The sequence below is a fragment of the Numida meleagris genome, chromosome 6, assembly GCF_002078875.1.
Source record: "Numida meleagris isolate 19003 breed g44 Domestic line chromosome 6, NumMel1.0, whole genome shotgun sequence".
Classification (NCBI taxonomy): domain Eukaryota; kingdom Metazoa; phylum Chordata; class Aves; order Galliformes; family Numididae; genus Numida; species Numida meleagris.
In genome coordinates, this window is record NC_034414.1 from 58,220,626 (window position 1) to 58,242,227 (window position 21,602).

The 21,602-nt window shown below is 45.7% G+C and overlaps 1 long non-coding RNA gene across 1 annotated transcript; it reads right to left on the reverse strand.

The window, feature by feature from the left end:
- Nucleotides 1,808-20,439, reverse strand: LOC110401737. The gene is made up of 3 exons (XR_002440566.1): nt 20,354-20,439; nt 4,073-4,191; nt 1,808-2,144 (listed from the first exon to the last, which is right to left on the reverse strand). It is a non-coding gene; the product is annotated as an uncharacterized LOC110401737 (long non-coding RNA).

A 21,602-nucleotide genomic window follows, 5' to 3' on the forward strand; every position in this document is an offset into this window, starting at 1 on the left:
GGCTTTTTTCAAATTGAGAGCAGTCGGGGCTTTGCACAGAGGAGCTGTTGTCCCGTTAGCCTTGTATTCCTTAGGGGAAACAACCATGGTGGTATTTGCTCCTTAGGATGCCCAGGACTTACAGCAGGTTCAGTGACCAAATTACTTTCATGATGTTTCTAATTACCCTTTGGCCCTCAGCTCTGTACATTGGACGTGCACGCTGCTGTCCCTTGACACCACCCTCCTGGGAGCGAGGGACACCTGAGGAAGCAGAAAACATTTTTCTACCACGTGACCTATTTCACCTGTTTCACGATAACTACCATTTCTGGTCTGTTTTCTTTTTTCAACGCAGCTAAGAGCAAGCCTCTACTCTGAGAGGAGACACAGATTCACCGCTGTCATGTTTCTGAAACAGAAGGCTGCTCTGCGCTATCCAATTAAGGACCTTAATTTAAATTAAAACCACAACAAAATAAAATGCTGCTTACCTTCAAAATAACACGGAAGTTTGATAATTGCTGTATATTGGCTATTAGCCCTGGACATAGCTTGAATCATTTACTGAGGCAACCGGTCTCTTGGGTAAATTTAAGCAGGTTTTTGGCACAGCTTCTGTGAAAGGAACAACCAGTGCTCCTACGTTTTTCCAGAGCAGTCTGAGTGCTGGTGGTCATGGTAGGCCCTCCTGCCTCCCCCTGAAGTAGCAGTAAAGGCAGAGAGATGTCCCCACTGACCATGCGCAGGCGATCGTGTCTGGGGACCATTGGTGTGCTCTGAGTGTGGCAATCATAGAATCACAGAATCCTTCTGGTTGGAAAAGACCTCCAAGATCCCCAGCCCGCCCCCACCATGCCCACTGCCCATGTCCCTCAGTGCCACATCTCCACGGCTCTGGAACAGCTCCAGGGATGTTGACCAGTGCATCCCTGCTCTTTCAGAGAAGAAATGTTTCCTAATATCCAATCTGAACTCTGCTAGGGGACAGCAGGAGGGACCACAGCTTCTCCCTCCCAACCCCCATTTTTATCTTTTTCCCTTGCTTAAAGCTGGTCCTTGCCACCCCCCTCAGGAGAACCAGAGCTGCTGGACTCCAATCCAAGCTCAGAGCAGAGCTCTTGCACCACCACATTACAGCACGTGTACACATATTCAGCATGTAGGTACAGGCTGTGACTCGTGTCCTGGCTTCCCCTGTGCCCCCCATGCTCCCGGTGCCCATCTCACCTGCCCATGTCCTGTGGGATGCTGGTATAGCAGACGGATGCAGAGGGAACCCTGACCCTCCCAGCCTGGAGAAGAGCTGCAGCACGGGGGGGAAGTCCTGCAATAAATAAGTAGGGAATATAATAAGAAAGATATATCTTCTCATTCCTTTCCATCAGCTGTTGACTTTTTACCTAAGGAAGGTGGATTTAATTTCATCCTCAAAGTAACTGTAGACTGTATAAGCCCATTAGATCATTGAAGGACCATTGAAAATCTTTCAAAGGAAATACAGATATCTAAATAAATTTGGAAGCGCATTATTCTAGCGTCCTTCAGACTTGTGTCAAATACTCTGCCTTACTGCCTATTACATTATGGAGCCATTAAACATGTATTATCTTTTGAAGGAAAAGCAGAGATTAATGACCCGAACCAACATGATAAATACACTGTGCAGGATGAGCCAGACTTCCGCAGCAACCCAGCAAGCAGAGGGGAGAAACAATAAAACTAGATAAATAATGGAACAAGAAGGTCAAAGAAGGAGAAATTAAGAGGCCGTGATTGAAAATTATTTGAACTCCATTCTCTGCACTTCGGAAAAAAAAAAAAAAATTAACCAGCTACAAATATATTTATATTTTCTTCCCGCTGCCTTTCTGCTACCAGGAAACATCTCCCCAGCGCAGCATTATGTCGCAGTTACAAAGACCTATTGTGAAGTACAAACAGTGACTGCGTTTTGGATGAGACTAGGGAACGGAGCAGTTCTCCTATGGAACCTTCCAGTGGCTGAGGCCGTGCTGCTTCAGGCGTGTCAGGATCATCCAGTCCAGCATCGGTCCCACTGCTGTCCCAGTGGGAAATGCGGCAGAGTGGCTGCTGCTGAAAAGCCACACTTTGTTTTTCGTGCTTAATCATCTTCTTTGTATGCTGCGCAGGAATTACCATAGCTGAAATTGAAATTTGTTTCATAAAGGATATTAATGTGGTTAATAAGACAAGCAATCGCCCACCGGTGGCCCTAGACATATCCAATAAGATTTTAATGATTTTTTTATTGTTACGATTTGCTACTATGAAACCACTAGGCCAATTTATGTCTGTTTCATCTTGAACAGGAGAATTTCTGATGTGAGTAGCTTTAAATACGAGCACTTTCTTCCACCATTTGGCCGTGCTCTTTCCTCCGGCAGCACCGACCAGTCGCGGGGTCAGCTTGCCCCGGGAACCCATTTGCATTTATGGTGAGCAGTGAGCACTGGGTGGGCAGGAAGGCCACCAGGTGCACAAAGCCAAAGCAGTTAGCTCAGCTTCACATCAGAGCAGCAGCACCGGAGTGGCTCCTGCTGCAGGAACATGTGTTGCTTCAGGACAAATCACAGAGTCACAGAACCACAGCGCGGATGGGTGAGAAGGGACCTCACAGCCCCCAGCCCCACCCCTGCCATGAGCTGGGTGCCCCCCCCAGCTCAGGCTGCCCAGGGCCCATCCATGGCCTTGGGCATCTCCAGGGATGGGGCACCCACAGCTCTGGGCAGTGCCAAGGCCTCACTGCCTCTGGGTAGAGAGCTTCCTGCTCACATCCAAACAAAAGCAAGAGAGTTGCCTTTGCCCTGGCGCTGGTGGTTCACACAGCACAGAACACGTCACCGCTGGTTTTATCTCTTCAGCTCAAGGGTACAGTTTGCAGTAGAGAAAAGGAAAACATGATTTCTTTTCCCTATCAGCAATCCGTGCTGGGGACTGCATTGAGGAAGAACACACATCGCTATACAAACATCAGGAGAATGAAACGAAAGGGGTATAAACAAGGCATTTGTCAGTGCTGTGATGGAGAAAGGAACAAAAAGTCGCAGGGGATCGGAGGGGGTTACGGAAACAGGCACTGCTGCAGAAGGCTGCTGCTGTCCTATGGCTTTGAGAAGGGATCCCAGCACGAGAAGCCTTCAGGGCAGAGCAGCTGGAGCCCATGTGGAGAGCAAAGAGAACAGTGCTCGGCGCGCTCCCAGAAAGCAAAGCGATGGTTCAGGAGGAGAGAGGCAGCACTCAGCATGGATGCTGGTGGAGGCTGAACCCTCTGTATAAAGAAACTGAACAGAAAAATACCACTGCAAATCCAAAGGGAAAGTACATTCTGAAGGTCAGAGTGCTACGCACATGAATAATGCTAATTGACTGAGCTGCAGCAGCGTTCCTGGTGCTGCTTTTGGGGTATTTAAACTGTAAACTGGTTTTGTAAACCCACACTATTTGCAGGTGAGCTAGGCTGTGACATCCCAATCTTCCGGGCAGCATTTAGACATGCTAGTCTGTAAGAAGTGCACTTCTTCATTCCTCGAGAGCAATGCACTGTAGGAGCACACAGTGCCCTCTGTCACCTTCCCTCACCTTGCTCTGAGCCACCTCCCCTTAAGAGCACCCTCAAGATGCCCAGAAATGGACCTAAGGCTGTGGGTGCATTGGGGCATCCCATCCTCACAGCACCCAGCAGCTCCTGGCAGGTTGCTGCCTGCAGCACTGTGCATGCCAGGTTGTGCATGCAAGGGAGACAGAGATCCCAACACCGAGTGCAGCAAGGCAGAATACAGCACAGAGCAGTAGGGCTACAAACGTGGGACTTCTATCAAAGAAGAAAGCGTGACTGCAATTTCTGTGCTCATCCTTTGTGGGTGAAAAGACTATTTTGCTGCCTGCTGGGAATTAGGACATCTTCTGCTCAGCATGCGCTGCGCTGCGTACAGACACTGTGTGGTTTTAGAAGAGCTACTGTAAAATAGCATCAAAATGTGTAAAACTAGCAGTCTCTGAGGCCTTGAGCTACTGACACCGACCGTGATTTAAGCTCACACACAACACTGTGCAAACAAAAGATACGTACTGCAGAAAGTCCTTCAGAGCACCTCTGTGAGCCTCATGTTGTAGCTGAAAGGCTTGGCTTGAATGGCCACTTGTAGCAGAGTCGTGTTAACGGTGTTCATTCCTGGGGCTCCCCTCATCCTGTCAGACAAAATGGCAAAGTGATGGGACCTTGTTCTGCTTCTCCTCTCATCCGTAACTGTAACGCTCCCTCCTCTCTTCCTGATGTTTCTCCTCTATCTTCCCTCACGGTTCCTTCCACATCCATCCTCATCCCCTCACATCTCCTTACTCCCTTATCTCTCACCCTCCTCTGGCTATTTGTTTGCATGACTAAAGTATGCTTCAGTCATTCACTTCCTAAGGAAAACTGAAGGCTCTACTGATCTTTTCCACGCTAAACTCAAAGAACAGTTTTGTCCTTGTAAGCTTCCTTAACAACCACCCACAGTACAGTGTAAACCTTTTGGCTGTTGCATCCTCACTTGTCTCTGCTCTCAGTGGTCTTTCCCCATGGTCCTCATTCACAGCTCTCCCACTTTTCTGCATCGGTACAGCAGGACTGCAGGGCTCCTCTCCACCTTAACCACGATGATGTCCACTTCAAGCCTAAGTTTAACTGCTTCCAAGAACTGTTCAGATCGCAGTCCGTGTGTCCTTGTCCCAAATAAATCAGTGATCATCTCAGATCTTCTTGGCTGCTGAGCCATCAGCTCAAGTTCCATCTGACTTTGGTCCTGCCCAGGACAGCAAGTAAAGACACATCTGACAAAGAAGTGAATACATTCTTCACAGAAGTGAAGAAGTGACTACATCTCTTCAAATCTGTATCTGAGCAGGCTTTGGTCAGGGGAAGCTCACAGCATACTCCCCTCTGCCCCATAACTCCTGGGTTAAAGGTTCCCCAGCTGGCACTAACATTTCATCTTTCCTAACTCTCTCTTTAGCTGGAGGCAGATGCTTTCAGCACAGCAGATAGCATCAAAGAGCCTGGCAAGATTTTATGAATGGGCAGTGTGGACGCCTTTCAAATGAGTAATGACTGAGCATAGCTCACAGAATGGAAATAAGAAAAATCTGTTCATCTGAGAATCCACTCTCAGCTATGGCTCCAAACAGTTTTTGTTTGTTTGTTTTTTACCTTGGTTAAATTTTTGGCTTCAGTAAATCCAATCAGATAGTGATTTATTACAGCTTTCTATTTGGTGTCATTTCCTCTTCAATAATAATATTCAATGATTCATTTTCTTGTTGAGAAAGAAAGTCACTATTGCAGATCCATCTGACTTTCACTCAGCTCCTCTCAGACCTTCCATAGTCTAACGGACGTCATGCTTTCCCTGGTGTTCACACTACAGCTCCCTTTCATGGAACCATTCTGGTTAGAAATGACCTCTGAGACCCCCAAGTCCAACCCATCCCACCATGCCCAGTGCCCATGTCCCCCAGTACCACATCTCCATGGCTCTGGAACACCTCCATGGACAGTGATCTCACCACCTGAGTCCAGTGACATACAAAGTATTCAGCTACCTATGTTGCCTAACGTTCACAGCAGGCTCACTGCAGATGAGTATCTAGTTTGCTCTTTCCAGGTCTTTCACTCCAAATCTCTCCTTTAATCTCCTCAGCTGAACAAGTCAAGCTCAACACCTTATCATCTCTGATACAATTTCACTGGCTTGTATTCAGGAGAGAAAACTCACTGTATCTTTGTTTCCCTTCCCTCAATATTATTATTTTTTTTTTATGCCTGTTGTTTCTGACCTTTCCAATGCTAAAAACGGTCATCTTTGATGCCCACTGCAAAATCATTAATCTAAGTGGGCCCTGGAAACAAGAGAGAGACAGGCATCAGAGTCTCAGTGCTTACAAGTTTCTGATTGCATCTCTGAATCCTCCAGGAGACATGGAGATAGATATGCTTAAAGATGCTTACAGATGGTGCTAAATCTAGTGCCAAAATTCCAGTTCTTATACAGATAACCTCAGAGCTTGCCCTCACTCTCTTCCCTATCTTTATAGGCATTTACGGTAAAAAAAATCTTTCAGATTCCAGATTCTCTCCCTCTATGGATTTAAGAAGGTTGATAATGCTTTGATAATATTATTCTTTCTTACAAAATCATTAATTTCTGAATTTAGCCAGCCACATAACGCAGTTCATGCCATACCCAAATACCATCTCGTACTGACGGCTTGTTCCAAGCAGAAAGATTTCATAACCTTTAAATGCAGGGATCACAAGTGCAAATTAAGGACAATTGTTAAATACATGCTGATAGGAATATATTTTTCAGATACGGCAGCAACAATAACTATTTTTTCTCTGCTCTAACGAGCAGTCTGCTTCTTCAGGCTGCCCATGTATTGGGCAGGTTATCCTTCTGATGCTGATGAAACTAAGAGGAGCTGCAGGAAATGCAGTGCCCCATGGCTGCAGCTGCTGAGGTCTGCCCTGGGAGGCTGCTATCAGCACCATCCTGTGCAAGGCTGGGACATAAGTGCCTACAGTGGAAAAAAAATGTATGCCACAGGATAAGGAAAGGGCCAACTGAAAATGTGTACAGGACAGTTCAGTGCAAGTAAGGGAATCTTTCTGATACAGAAGTCTCAGACTTTATATAAGATACGTAAGTCTCAGGAGACATATCTGTTATAGCAGATATCTCTCCTTGGGATGAGCACCTGGTAAAGACCATAGTGAAGTGTACCCTGCACTCCTGATGAAGGTTACAAAGAGCAGGGAGCGGAAAGGGCGAAGCAGTGACGGCTGCACTGGGACTGTCAGGCAACAAGACAAGCTGTGCTGATGAACCGATGGCTCCTGCAGCAGTTTATCTCCTCAGAGCAGTTACTTTGATGACTTCTTTCAGCCCGTGACAAGATCTTCATCTTGAAGGAGCTGCCTGATAAAGACACGGATGCAGTGATTGCACCGGGGCTCTCCACAATATGTGCTTGAGCACTCACGCAGAAGAGTTCTCTCTGGTTAACAGAGGTGTGCTTGCACAGACTGCCCATCACGGGCAGAGCTGCTGCCAAAGAGACGAAGCAGAGGAGGTGGGTGCTCACAGCTCCTCCATGGAGCACAGCCTCCACACAACCAGCAGTCTGCATACAGCAGCCTCATGGCGATGAAGGCACAGCCCTCACCTGGGAACTGAAGGCTCTACATGCCCCGGAACAAAGGCCACATTAAGAGTCAAAATGGCATTTGAGAGCAAGTGGAGCACATCGGTTTTTATATGAACTCTTCCCGTCTCAGGTCTGCCGCTGCGGATCGTGCAGAACGCTATTAGTTCATTTATTCTCTGAATCGTTACTACCAACTGTGCTAACTAACATAAAAAAGACTAATGGATTCCTTGAGGGAAAATTTATGTGCAGGGTCAACTTTTTTTTTTTTTTTTAAAGAGAGGCAGGCAATTACCACTACTTTTATTTAATGATGCCTTCTCTGAATATACATCATATTTCTTGGAATTAAAGACTACAAACGCGAGCGCTTGCTCGAAATAGAATTATTGATTCATCCAGCATCAAATCTACTGTCTGATAATTACAGACAATGAAAAGCTCCTCTCTCTAACAGAGTCAAGCTGTTAATGCCAATCAGAAATGCTGAAGAGCATAGTAAAAATTGAGCGATGCAAGACAAGCGCCGAGCCTTTCTCTTCAGCCCAGTCCCACGAGAGCTGGATGTCGTCAGGGCACGTGGCAAAATGTCAGCGTTATTGCCTTGTAACGCGTAAAGAAGAATAGCACAGTTGTTGTGCTGTAAGATTAGCAGATATTTCGAGTATAATTACAGCGTAGACGATGTATTTCGAGCTAGCATGACAATTTCAGCCAAAGGATTTCTTGTAAGACACTTCTGAATGAGAATGTTCTACACCACGTGGCTTTAAGAAATTGCACAAAGTTTTCATTTCATTTAAAACGCCCTGTTTTGCACTGAAACGCACAAAAAAACCCTACAGATTTTGTAGCTTACCTTTAAAAATAATAGATTTGATTTTCTTGTTGGCTCAGAGGAAGACCTGGGACAGGCCACGCTTCCCTCTGAAGCATCAGTGATGGCGCAAGGCAACTATTGGGAACAGCTCACCTCTCTTGACTCACATCTCCCTAGGTCAACGTGACACAAGGCATGTGCCCCACAGGAGGATCAGGATTAAAGATGCAAGACTTGTTTGGTTTTTTTTTAAACTCTTGTGATACTTGAAGGAAGAGCAGATCTGCTAGAAGCTACGTATTGTGGGGTTGGTGGTGGTGGATTGACAGCTAGATGATCTTAGAGTCATTCAGGCTGGAGAATCCACCTACATAGCTGGGCACTCAAGGAATTACTATGCCTCACAGAGGGGTTAAACCCATGGATTCTCTCCGTGGTAGCAGGAATAACTCTGCTTCTCTGGAAACAGTGCACAGTTTTAAGACATGAGCCCTTGGTTTCACCCAAAACATTGGCAGTGAAGCGTGAAAAACCATGCAAAAAAACACAAGGACTCAAAGAAAGTTGTTTTGCCTGAGCAACCACTCATTACAGAAACAAAACCACCTTCTTCTGGATTAGCATTACTTATCTCTCCGAGCTCCAGCTGGTGTGACTGGTGTGGCAATGTGCAAGGTGATGGCCAGGTGCCCAGTTTCAAGCTGTCCCTTCTGAAGAGCTCATTCTTTGGAGACAAAATTGGAGCACACAGCTCAGGTACGAGGATGCTGAGGCACACAGCTTGCAGGAGAGGGCAGCAAGGAGCTCCAGCAGAGGATGGGAGAGCCCATCCCTCCTGAGCACGTACCCTCACCTAAAGCACCGAGTGCTTTCCTCTGTGCATTAACTTTCTGCATGCTTTTCACCATACAAACACAGCAGCGAGCCCAGCACCGCTATGCTCCCTGGCTGCGTAGAGTCCAAGCATCAAACTGCATTCCTCAAAAGGACGATGAGACCTGGAGAACCAGGTGATAGTTTGGGGCAGATATAGCCATCAATGAGTGTTTGTGTGAAGTTAAGAGTACGCTTAAGATTTGGGAACTTATCATTCAAGAAAAGAGTCCATCAGAACAGCAGGGACCCAGGAAGGGGCTTTGAGGCTGGCAGTTGTCACATCTCTCCTGTGCCAGGGTGCTGCAGCTAGCACCCGGAGGCAACAAGAAGCTGTACAGCCCTGCAAGGCTCCCAGTACAAACTGGAGCGTGACCTCCCACTTCCAGGCAGCATTTCCCACCCTCTTGATCACTGCTCAGGGGAAGACCGTAATGAGGACCTATGATCACCATTGACACCCAGCTTCAGCAGCTCTAGCTTGTACCCAGCCACACATCCTTTACCTCCACCCTCAGTCCTGCTGCTGTTTTCAGGAGCTCTGTTCCAACCCAGCCCCTGGCTCCTGCACTCAGCAGGGCTATTCCAGAGGGACTTTGATGCGTGGGTTGGAGGTTCCAGCCCATTCCACCCAGGATCTATATGACTCATAGTAAACTCCAACATAACCACAATCTCTCTCCGAGTGATTTTCAGCCGGTTTGTATTTTTTCCCCATGTGATGGATTGCTCATTTCCCTCCCTCCCCTGTAAAATCATCTATTGACTTTCAAGTAAGCTGCCCAGGCCCATGGAAATGGTCTGTGCTATTTGATCATAAAGTGAGTTCCAGGTTGTTGAGATCCGTTAATCACACATTCCCCCATGCTTTGCAGTGCTCTGTTACACCTTGCTTTGCAGCAGCATCCAGTAGCTCAGCCTTTTGCTTGCTGAATTACGTGATGTTGTGGGACGATTTTGCCTGTGCCAGCTTTCTTTGAAGTCCAGTGCTTATTGTGACAGGCACATTTTGGGATGAGTACACTGTAGGTTATTCCTAATATGCAGCTATTCATTTGTTTCCCATTAGTTGGAAAGAAATGAGGCACATCTACCTACCTGCTGGTCCCCAGAGAGAATACAGGAAGACTCCAAATTATGTGGGCATGTATAAATGCTAACTTGTAAGCACAAGAGGTTGAAGGAATGAAATTAAATGAAGGAAAGAGAAATAACTGCCAATCTGAAGGAGTTTATGGGGAAACATTTTTACCTCTACTCCTGCAGAGTTTGTCTCAAGCCTCCAAAGCAAAATGAAGTACAGAAGGAAATTGCTGCAAAAAGGAATAAGTGCATTGTGGATAGGACTGTCAGAAAAGCATTAAATACTGTTTTTCTCTGCACTCTCCAGAATACAAATTAAAACTCCCATTACCACTGTTAAGCACAAGCTACTAACCTCAGTACAAATAAACCATACATTGACTGCTCAGGGGTGATGTACACCCATGGGTGCCCAGGCAGGAGCTAGGAGCTACCTCTCCTACATCCCCCTCCTGCAGCACATCACCAGATCACTTGCCTAAGAGCATAGCTTGGCCCAGGGAACACCACAGCCCTCAGGAATTACTCAGAGCCTCAAGAGGCAATCAGGGCCCTGCATGAAGGCCCTAGACAGGCTGAGCAGTGGGCCCAGGAGAACCTCATGAGGTTCAACAAATCCAAGTGCGAGATCTTGCACCTGGGTCACAGCAACCCACACTGCCAATACAAGCTGGAGGAGGTTAGGATAGAAACACACCTGATGCCCATACCCCACTGTCATGTTGCTTTGAAGCCAGCTAGACATTTGATGGTATCATAAGGCACAGAGGAGTTTAGGGGCTGCTGCCTGAGGCAGAGTACTTCTTTAGGAGCTCAGATTAAAATACATTTATTGCATTAGAGAAAGCACAATTGCGCAACAGCCACCAGACTTCTGTTCCAAGGTAAACTGCTTTCTCAAGACTTCAGATTCAGTGCCTTTTTAAACACTAAGTATTATGCACTCACACTTCAAGAAACTCAGATATACAAGTACGTAGCATGGTACACACACAAGTTCTAGATGACAGCTACCTGGGTGTCACGGCCACCTGGGAGAAAAAGAAGCAAACAGCCCTGCTTCTCAAGGATGTGATCTTCAGGGGCTGAGTGCGCCTTACAGCCACCAAAGTGGTACACAGCAGTGGAGGACAGGAGGGAGAAGCAGCCATGGTTGTGCATTAGGATGGGGTGCCAGCAACCCATGGGGATGGGCTGTCCAGTTGTTAGTGGCTGGAGGCTGGGCTGCTGAAGTGTGACCAGCGATAGGAATAGTAACAAAAGACCTAACTACAATGAGGGTGACGTTCTCACTGCAGGACTCGTTGCTTTAACAAGGAAAATGAGCCCAAACACTGAAGTAAGAAAGGGGAGAAAGCAGAGTCTTTGCTCATTCAGCTGGTAAGAGATTGGTAGCTGGGTCACGAGAGACTACAACAGCCATTTGCTGAACGGTCTATAAATTACATCCATGAAGTTAGCATTGCACAAATATTTGTAAAACCTGTGACATAGAATGCTTCAGGTAATTAACGTAACACCAAAGCAAATTGATTCCCCCCCCTTCCCCATCTTTTTCAGTTTGGAAGGAAGAGAAGAGGAATAAGTTATGCACTTACTGTGCATGGGAAGGTGAAGAAAGCAGCAGGTGACCCGATAAAACAGGTAAGACAAGAATGTGAGTGCCAACCACATGACTGTGGGACAAACAGACTCGAAGCTGGGCAATGGGAAACCATCACCCACATTAAACAGTGGGTGTGCGATCACAAAAAGACTTTCCAATCCAAGAAGCTCAAAAAGAAGAACAAACACTGACAACACTGGGAAGAGACCTGGGCGTGGAAATGGTGAAAAGCTGCTTTGATGGAGCCAGAGGCAGCTCTGATGCAACCACCACCTCTCCAATCTCATGAAGAGCAGCCTTCCTGTTGGATGCCATGCGTGGGGTGCACTCGTACACATGCTGTGTGTACAGTTAAAACTTGCTCAGAGTGTACGTGTTGAGAAGTTCATAGTTTTATCACCATTTTGTGAGCTTCTTGCACTGTGGCTTTCCTGTAGCGTTGCTGATATTGATCTTGAATGTGCAGCTCACCGATTGCCAGTTAATTAAGTGTTGTTAATAAGTCAATAAACCACTTGAGCCCTGATTTGGTTTAAGCTAGGTGAGCCATGAAGATTTTTCCCTGCAGCAGATGGGGAGTGGCAGCAATTCCCCTGCAGGGAGCCAGTCATTTCAAGTGAGTACAGAAGTGGGTACTGAGGTGAAGCTGGGCTGCCTGCTGACATCTGCACTTGCTGGCCTATGAAGCCTCAGTTTAGCCAAATAATTATTCCGGTTGGAAAAGATGTCCAAGATCCCCAAGTCCAACCGCAGCCCAACCCCACCATGCCCACTGCCCATATCCCTCAGTGCCACATCTCCACGGCTCTGGAACACCCCCAGGGATGGTGACCCCTCGAACCCCTGGGCAGCCTTTGCCAGTGCCTGACCACTCTTTCTGAGAAGACAGTTTTCTTAATACCCAACCTGAAATCTGCTGGGGAACTGCAGGGATCCCCCTCTCAACTGTAGCTGTGACAGGGACTCCCAGGCTGCCCATTTTTCTTACTGCATAAGCAGAGCCAGGAAAGCGGTTGAACTTCCTACAGATTTCAGCATGGATGGGACCTTCCCCTTCTCCAGCCCTCATGGTGGTCCTGTGGGGGATGCTTTGTCCCCCAGCCCCAGCAGGGGACAGCCCTGCCTTCACCCTGGGGAGCTGCTCTGTGTCCCAGACACTTCTGGGACAGTCTGCTTATCAAACAAAGGATTAAAAAGCTGATGATAAACAATAGTGAATCCAAGCTAATATAAGGAGCATTATGTTACGAGAATGTCACAGAGTTATACATAAAAAAAATAAAATTATAAACCTGACCATGCTCTTTCCAATCACTTCATTGTTGCCATTTGTTTCTGTTTAAATGCACGTTTCTGCAAATCAGTTACATAAGCAGCACCTTCACTTCTGTCTTACTGCTTCTCTTTCTGATGTGACCCTATGATGTGGCTGGTGCCACACATGCCCATCACAGCCTGAACAGAAAGGGATTGGTGCAGCACACACGGAGAGCACATGGGGGTCCCTGGGAGACTGGGATCAGAAACCCAAGTGTTGTCCTATGCCATGTAGAAAGCTGCTACGTCTAACAATAGGGGCATTAACTAACCTTTTTTCCCCCCTCTCTTTTCTTTTGGAGGATGGAATGATGGGGAGTGAATCTAAGAGTTGGGCAAAGACACAGAGATGAGGATGGGCACAGGAGTGGAGATGAGGAAGGAGTTAGGGATGGAGATGATGGGAACTGGGAGTGGTCCATCCCATCTCCCTTCTGGCCCTGTGGCACAAGGTGCACATCAGGCAGCTGTCATAAGAAGCCACTGGTACCTACACATGGTGGAGGCCATCCATTAGTCTCACAAAGCTTGGAGAAAGCCTGGGAAATGCTCTGTGTAGTTTGCCCCTGGACACCTCTTACAACCCCTGCTTAATGCAAGGAGGCAGCTGGCGTGGGTGTGAGCAGGGGGAAGTCTGCAAATGGACCGACTGTTTCTTCCAGGAGGGAGGAGGAATGAGAGGGGGTGAAAAAAAAAATCCAAAACAAAGTAGAAAGCAGACGTTACCATAGCAACTAGCAGCACTTTTGCCAGAAAAAGTGAGGAAAGAATCAACGATAAGAAAGAAGTAATCAAACCAGCTTAAAGAACGTAAAAAATAGAAATTGTTTATGAAATATATATAAGTCTGCTAAAAAAAAACCTTATGAATCAATTTGAAATTAAATAGATATGTTGAATGAATTTAAAGAAAAGGAAAAGACGCCATTTGCATGCTAACACTGGGCAATAAATTATGGATCTTTTTGCTTGGAACTGCTGCTTTGCTTGGGAAACAACTCAGCAAGGCAAGGGAAATTGATGAAAATCCGAATATTGAAACATAACTCAGACTCCATGATGGAGCTGTCTCATTCCTTACAAGAGCAGAAGGTGAGCGACCACCAGATGCATAGTTATTCTAAGAACCTCATTGTAAAAAGGGACTTAGTGGAAAAAAATATATATACACGCACACGTGGATATGGTTGGAAAGAACAAGATTTCAGGCTGCAAGAACAAAGGCATGATCTGAGCACTACACTACAAAAGTTTGCAAGGCTTATGAAGTCATGCCAGCTATAGAAAGAACACTGAAATCCATAGTGAGCATAGGAAACAAAGTTGATTAACTGCATACCTAACTTCTCCTCGCACGTTCCTCCTCAGCGAGTGCTGTCACTGCCAGCAAGAGGACCAAGGAATCAGAACTGGGGGGCTAACAGGGCTGTGTTTTCAGATGAAGGTGTTTTTTGCTTGCTTTTCCTTCAGGAGCAAGTCCTGCCTGAGGGCAGTTCTTAAAAAGCAACTGCATGGAGAAGGTGGCTTATTAATACACATATTTATGTAGGTGCCACTTGCAGCAAGGACATATGGTTTTTAATACGTATATGACCAGTCAGTGCCAAACAGGAGAAGGGAGCAAACCCTGGTGCACAGAAGGCTTCAAAACCCACTGGTGGAGATGTGCAGGAGAATGGCAGAATCATAGAATGGATTGGGTTGACATGGACCTTAAAGCCCACCCAGTCCACCCCCCAGCCACGGGCAGGGACCCCTCTCACTAGATGCAATTGCTCTGAGCCCCAGTCTCCTCATCAGTCAATGGAAGCTCAGCAGCAGCAACAAGAGACATCTGCTCACATGGTTTTACCCTGCTGGCATGAAGAGTCCCACTGCACTTCAGCCATCTGAGCTCAGTGCAAGTGAATCCCATTACAGCAGGTTGGGCGCAGGCTTCTCCCATCCATGTTTCCTCTGTATTCTCATCATGAGCAACTACAAGAACAAGGACGAAGTTCCTCACATCCATATATGTTAGGAAACTTGGGCATGGAAAGGTATAGGCAGATCTGCCAGCATCCACAGAAGCTGGAGCTTTGTTTCATTAGGAATACTACAGAAATCATAGAATGGCCTGGGTTGAAAAGGACCTCAAAGATCATCCAGTTTCAACCCCACTGCTGTGTGCAGGGTTGCCAACGACTAGACCAGGCTGCCCAGAGCCACATCCAGCCTGGCCTTGCACCCAGTAAGGCCCTGAAGGCATTCAAGGGCTTGATCCAGTTGGATCTCCAAGTCTCAGTAAGCAGTAATGAAGGGAGATACTTTCCTGCCTATTGCAGACCCCTCATGCATCCTGAGACAGCACCTGTCTTTGAAATGAGGTGTTGGGGACTGAAAATAGAGACTGACATAAACAGACATGAGATGCCCAAGTACTCCATAAAACCTATTTCTGTGTTCCACAGTCTCTTTCAAAAACGTAGGCTTATATTACTGAAGATTATATTGTTTTATACTACATTACATTGATCTATGTTGCAGGCTCATAAGAAACATATGCATTACTAGCTATATTGATATCAACCCTATAAAGTATATTAGAACATAGCAAGTATACAGTGTGCTCAGATAAGTGTGAAACTTTTATAAATAGCAAAAGCATCCAGATGTGGAACACTCTTAGCAGAAATAAACCGTTGGAGAGAGCTGATATTTGGTGTTCCCTAGTTATGTACATTTTGTTACGAGTCTGTATTAGGTCTTCCCTAAACCTGTGAGACATGAACAGGTTTGTGCCCATCACATCCCAGTGCTGTCGCACTGCTGTTCTCACACATTGTATGAATTTATGCTTAACCTGAATAATTTAAAACAAAAAAAAACACCACGCATTTTCCACTGAGGTCAGCCACTGGGTAGATGCCCCCTTGATAAATATCAAAATATAAGCCTCTGTTCCAGAGATTTTCTTCCATGTATTGGAGAGCATGTGAGCAATGCTGCCACTCATGCAGTCTGTGAGACAAACCTCAACCCCCAGATTTCAGTCTGTGGATTGGGATGATGCAAGTGTTACTGTCCGGCTGGGAGGCACGTGGGAAGAGCTGGTAAAAGGTAGCAGCTTGCATCGTGCTGTTAAAATAGGATTTTGTTTAGATCATCAAGATGCAGAAGAGGAAAAGAAGCAAAAATCAAATCCATCTCCATCACTTTTATAAATACGAGATTTTGAGTCACAAAAATCCATTTTTTTTTTCTTAACTGGTCTGCTAAGATTCAAGTTGATTGAAGAACAGTCAGCTAATTAAATTGCCTAGTTGACTGAAAGCTCACATGGAAACAAGGTAAATACTTTTCCATTCACAAAGCAGAGGCAGTCGGGTCCTGAGCACTGAGAAGAATGGCTTTGAGCATAGGCTCAAAAATCCAAACACACGCAGAGGAAGATGGAATGCATCAGTCACTTCTGGTTAGGTCACAAAAGGGATAACCTTTTGGGGACATTTAACCCCATTTAATCTCAGATCAGTCCCATCTTTCTGTGGTTTCAATTCAGATGGAGCCCATTTTGCTATCACCTTGTCTACCTGTGCAGACTCACATGCACACCTTCATTTCAGGCCCACTTTCATCCGCCTCCATGGCAAAGGAGGAGGGAAGAATGCATAAAGAAAGTCACAAAGAAGATTTAGAGTATGAAGTCTTTCATATGAGGATGAATTAAACAGCCTCAACTCAGCCTGGAAGGAAGGGCATGACAGAAGCTTATATAATCAAGGATGCCCTGAAGATACTGTGCAGGGAATAATTGTTGCCACCACTTCCAACACAGCAGCAAAGCCGTGTCAGACAGGAGACAGCACAGCCAGCACAAGGGATTCTTCTTTGCACACCGTGTATGTAAACCGCGAAATCCATTCCCTGTAGATGCTAATAGTGACACGGGCTCAAAAGGCAATTGCATAGATGTATGAAAGAGCACTGAGAGCTGCAGTGCAGAGAGATACCTGACTCAAAGCTTCTTAGTGGCAGCTCTCCAGGGACTGCTGTAAGGCAGTAGGAGTACGTGTGATCCCTGTTTTCATTTCTTTCTTTGTTATTTCCTACTGACGCTGCCGGGGACAAGATGTTAGGCCCCCAAAAAAACTTTATTGTGGTCTTGTAAAGCAGTTCTCGTGGTTTTAGGTTTGAGGATCTGCTGCTGAGGGAACCTTTTTCTTCCCACAAAATCTATTAGGCGATGAGAATACGTATTTTCCCCTTGCTCATAATTTTCTGCCTTCTGCAGTCAAAGCAGAGCTGCTGCCTCTGAATGTCCCTGTGTCCCACTGCTGTACCCACAGGACACAGCAGCTGCTTTTCCACTGCCTGCCAAGAGGGCAAGACCAGAGAGACAACACTAAGCAGGAAAAGCATCCCTCTTGCTTCCGTGTATGAGCCAGGCTCTATTGAAAGTGACACTGGCCAAACCAACACAGCCACACCAGCAGGAGCCACCATGGACGCCAGTTCTTCCTGGAGGTGCTCTCTTCTGCACCACCAAAGTGCTCCTGTAACATCTCTGAAGGCACCACCAGCAACAAGAGAGGATGGCCTTCCTTAGGCTACCTGTGACAAACCCACAGGACAGATTTACTGCCCATTTGCTACTCCATCCCACAGAACAGAGAGGAGTTTAGAGAACAGTTTAACTCTGGAAGTCTCTGGCTGCCGGGAAGGGTAAAGCAGCTGTGACAAGCAAGAAATTAAAATCTGTTTAGTTCACGGCCAGTGTAAAGGTGTGTGCATGAAGCTAGTTCTTGGTTTAGTCATTTCCACTCACTCTTTTTCCTGCTCCTTTGCTGCAGATTATTAAATACATTACAAGGGAAGCAATTTGTACCCATTATTACAATATGAGTTCTCCAGCTGGCTCTTAAAAAGGAAAACAAAGCCATAAAAAGCAGAAGAGGAGACACAGATGTGATTCTGCCCTTGCACTGAGCAGTGGCTTGGAAACGGAGCTTCAGCCACTAACGTGGCATTACTTCAGATCTGCAGCAGTGCAGAGCTAAGCCTGAAGGTTTTTGTACAGCAGCATCTTGAAACTCCAGCTTCAAAACAAACTTTTACGCTCAGTGAACCTAATTCATGGCTAGAATGAATTGGTTCCCATGAATAAAGTTCTGCCTCTGAGCCGTGATGCCTGAATGCAAAATTTGTTGTCCCAGAGATGTGGCAAACAATCCCAGGATCCCGTTATTTCGGTACAGGAAAGCTCCATGTTGCGCAAAGGGTGGGTGTTGGAGAACACAGCCACCTCAAAGCACATCACTCGGGGGTTTCGCTTTGTTCTCATTCATTTAACGTTAGTTTTGCACCTTTCACATAGAGTCACTTCATTTCAAAGATACGTGGGGGGGGAGGAAGATTCCTCAAGTACACATCACGCTCCATAATGCCTTTGCAGGAAGGCTTGTTGCACTTCCACAAAGCCCCCAAAGCCCAGTAGACCCATGCACTCCCCTTTTTAAAGGATGCCAACAAAGATTAAAAACCCACAAAAACTGCTCTTTGTTCAACACAGCTATACATAAGGACTGCATCTAGGTCCAGCAGTCATGTGGGACATCATTTAATAGCAGAGAGGGAATTCAAAGTCCAGGGCAGGAGCAGGGCTGTGGTTTCCTGGTAAGCTGTTCCTAGGAAATATTACAGAATACCTAGATACTTCAAAAGCATTAATCCAACTTGCCAGGAAGACTGTCCATGACGACGTGATTTCAATCCAGAGCAATTTAAAGTAGTTATTTATAAATGACACATCCACCTTCCTGATTCAACCCATACTGAAAAGCAAGTAGGAAAACTGTTCATACAGCCACATAATTGGAAATTACAAGGAAGGATAACTTGACCTCTTCCAGTCAGGATGTTGCACCAACTGATCTCGTTCTTCCTGTTATCTATGCTTTAATTCTCCAACTGGGCTTTTCAAAGAAATACAGATTACTTTATTTTTAAACATACTTTGAACAGTGAAACATTCAGGTGCTGGGCAGACCATTCTCACAGGCACCAGTTTTATAACTTCACTGAGGTGTTAGTTCAATTTTAAAAAGTAAATGAAGTTAACTCAGTCTACACATATGATTTAGGCAGAAGGAGATAAAAATGTAAGTCATCACCTCTCCAAATCTGGAGAGTACTAGGCTACTAATTTCAAGCTCAATTCTTTTTTAGGTCAGCTTCACCTTGGATAGAAAGAAAAAAAAAACCAGATATCTTCTGTTCTTAAGCAATGCACCAGGAAACCTAGAACTAGGTACATTATTGAGGAGGAAACATCTGTGTAATAATTAGTTGTAACACCCAACTGCTTGTAAGTAAAGCAGAAGTTAGTGGCACACACTGAGTGCTCATGCAGATTTGCAAGAGATGGCCATGAACATTGGCTGTCACACCCCAGGGACAATCCAAAGCATCTCTACCACATTTCCAGCACTGTGCAAGGGAACAAGGAGCTCTCTGTCCTAAGGCACTTTTGGAGAATTGACCCTGTCACTCAAATGGATAGAAGAGACACATTTAAATGTTCTCAGTCCTGTGAGTTACTCTGACAAGCCTGTTTGTGCCACAGATGGAACCCACATCCACAGCACAATTTGAAAGAAAAAAAAAACAATCCAAGACTCACAAACATACAGATTCTCACTGGAGGAGCAGTAATTACATGGGGCCAGGTGCCTCAAAAATTTAAATGTGCAGCAGCACAGAGCTGGGATACAGCTGGGATGGCTGCCCCTGATTACAGACATACCATAGCTTCTACTTGCAGAGCTCAGAAAGAAGACAATGGGAACCATCCCAGATTATGTTTCTAAACACAGAATTGTGAATAATTTACATTCCTCTCATTCATAATACAGACAGGTAGAACTGCACTGGCTCTACCTGTAAGCAGATAGAGGTGGATAAACAACCTGCCTTGCTGGGAGGCAGCACACAAAGCTGTAAGCCCATTCTTTACTTATTCCTCAATATTTTATCACCACCAAATTATTTGCCTGCTTGGAGACCAGAAGAATTCCTCATTGTACCAAAGCTGCCTTAAAGTGATAGATTTAAGCATTATGGCTTACACGGTTTGTCCAGTAAATAAATTCATCTTGATATGGAAGAGACTCAAGTACAGTAAATGAGTAAAGAACAGTAATGAGCTTTTTAACATAACAGAGAAAAAAAGACAGAGAAATATTCCTTCCTGAACATAACAAAATAGAACCAGAATAAATCAGAATATTTTAATGGTCATAGTTGTTAACTCTAAAGATCAACTACCAAGGAAAATGTTTGTTATTAATCCCTTAAAACTTCCAAAACTAAATGCCCTTCTGAAAGATGTATCTTAATTAAGCATAAATTAGAAGGCAGACCCCAAAGGTAATGAGTCCTCTAATACACCCGTTAACCAAATTAGATTGCTTTGAATTTCTGCTTACCTTATTTCTTGATAGAAAGTATGCTTTGTTAAAGGATCACGCTCAGCGTACTTGCTCTTCATGAAACTCAACCCCAGTGAAACTGAAGCACACCCCCCGGGGAAGGCTGCCCTTATTTGCTGCTTAAATTAAAGCCAGGTGGTTCGAGACCAGATTTGGAACAGCTGGAAGCAATCAAAGGTCAGCTGAAGGAAATGGTAGCCCAGGAGTGGCTGCTCAGAGTATGGGGGGGTGTGAGCCAGGTTTCTAGGGAAAGAGACAAATTATGGAGGAACAAAAGGAAGAGCAGATCTTCAAGTTCTGTAAATAACTGTTGTTCAGCTGCTGGCTGGCTCCCAGTGTCTTTAGAACAGCACAAACATCGGGATGCCTTTTGTGAGGGGCTATGCTTACTTGACTCACTGAGTGGCTTACTGGCCCTGGGAACTTGTCCTACTGCTCCTTATTTGAATCTCAGAGATTTTTTTCATACAAGCAATAGATACATCGATATACCCTGCAGACTAAAAGTTTCCATTCACAGACCATTTATCCTCTAGCATACAGCCATTGAACTCTTCATTAAAAATCTGCACATCTGAAGATGTGTAACAAAACCTCCTAAAGAGCTCTAAGCTCTGGAAACAAGCACAGCAAAATCCACACAAAGGACCAGGGTGGGGAACCCAGATGGGCTACTTCATTAAGAACAATGGACGCTGGTACAGCCCAAGGAATGAGTCAGTGCTATTTACCAGCATTTCCCAACAACGTTCTCATAACTTCCCATCTCAATAGAAGGCTCCTAATTACATCTCGTGGTTCCAAAACCCTTTGGGAACAGTCCCACACCTCACTGTGCTAACACCAGCTAACATTCCCCCTGGGGTGGAGTGACTCGAGTTGCACGGCCCACACAGCAGCTCTTGTGCTGGTGCACAGCAAATTGGACTATGCCAGGTCTTATCTGCTCCTCCACAGAGGCGGTATCCTGTGGATTTTATCATCACAGCTGGGAATGGTTTCATGAAACACAGCTTCCCCTCTGGTGCTCACCTTAGCCCCACTGCCAGATGCTAACCCACCAGTTCAGACAGAGAAACTCAGGCTCATGGGAAGCACGAGCTAACCTCTGTTCTCTGGGGACCACAGATCACGATTACTGGGATCACCGTTCTCATCTGTGGTTCACACCAATGTCTGAGGATACCTCCTTATCAAAATCTTATCACATCTGTATTCTCTCCTCCAAGCAAGACAAAGCCAATTC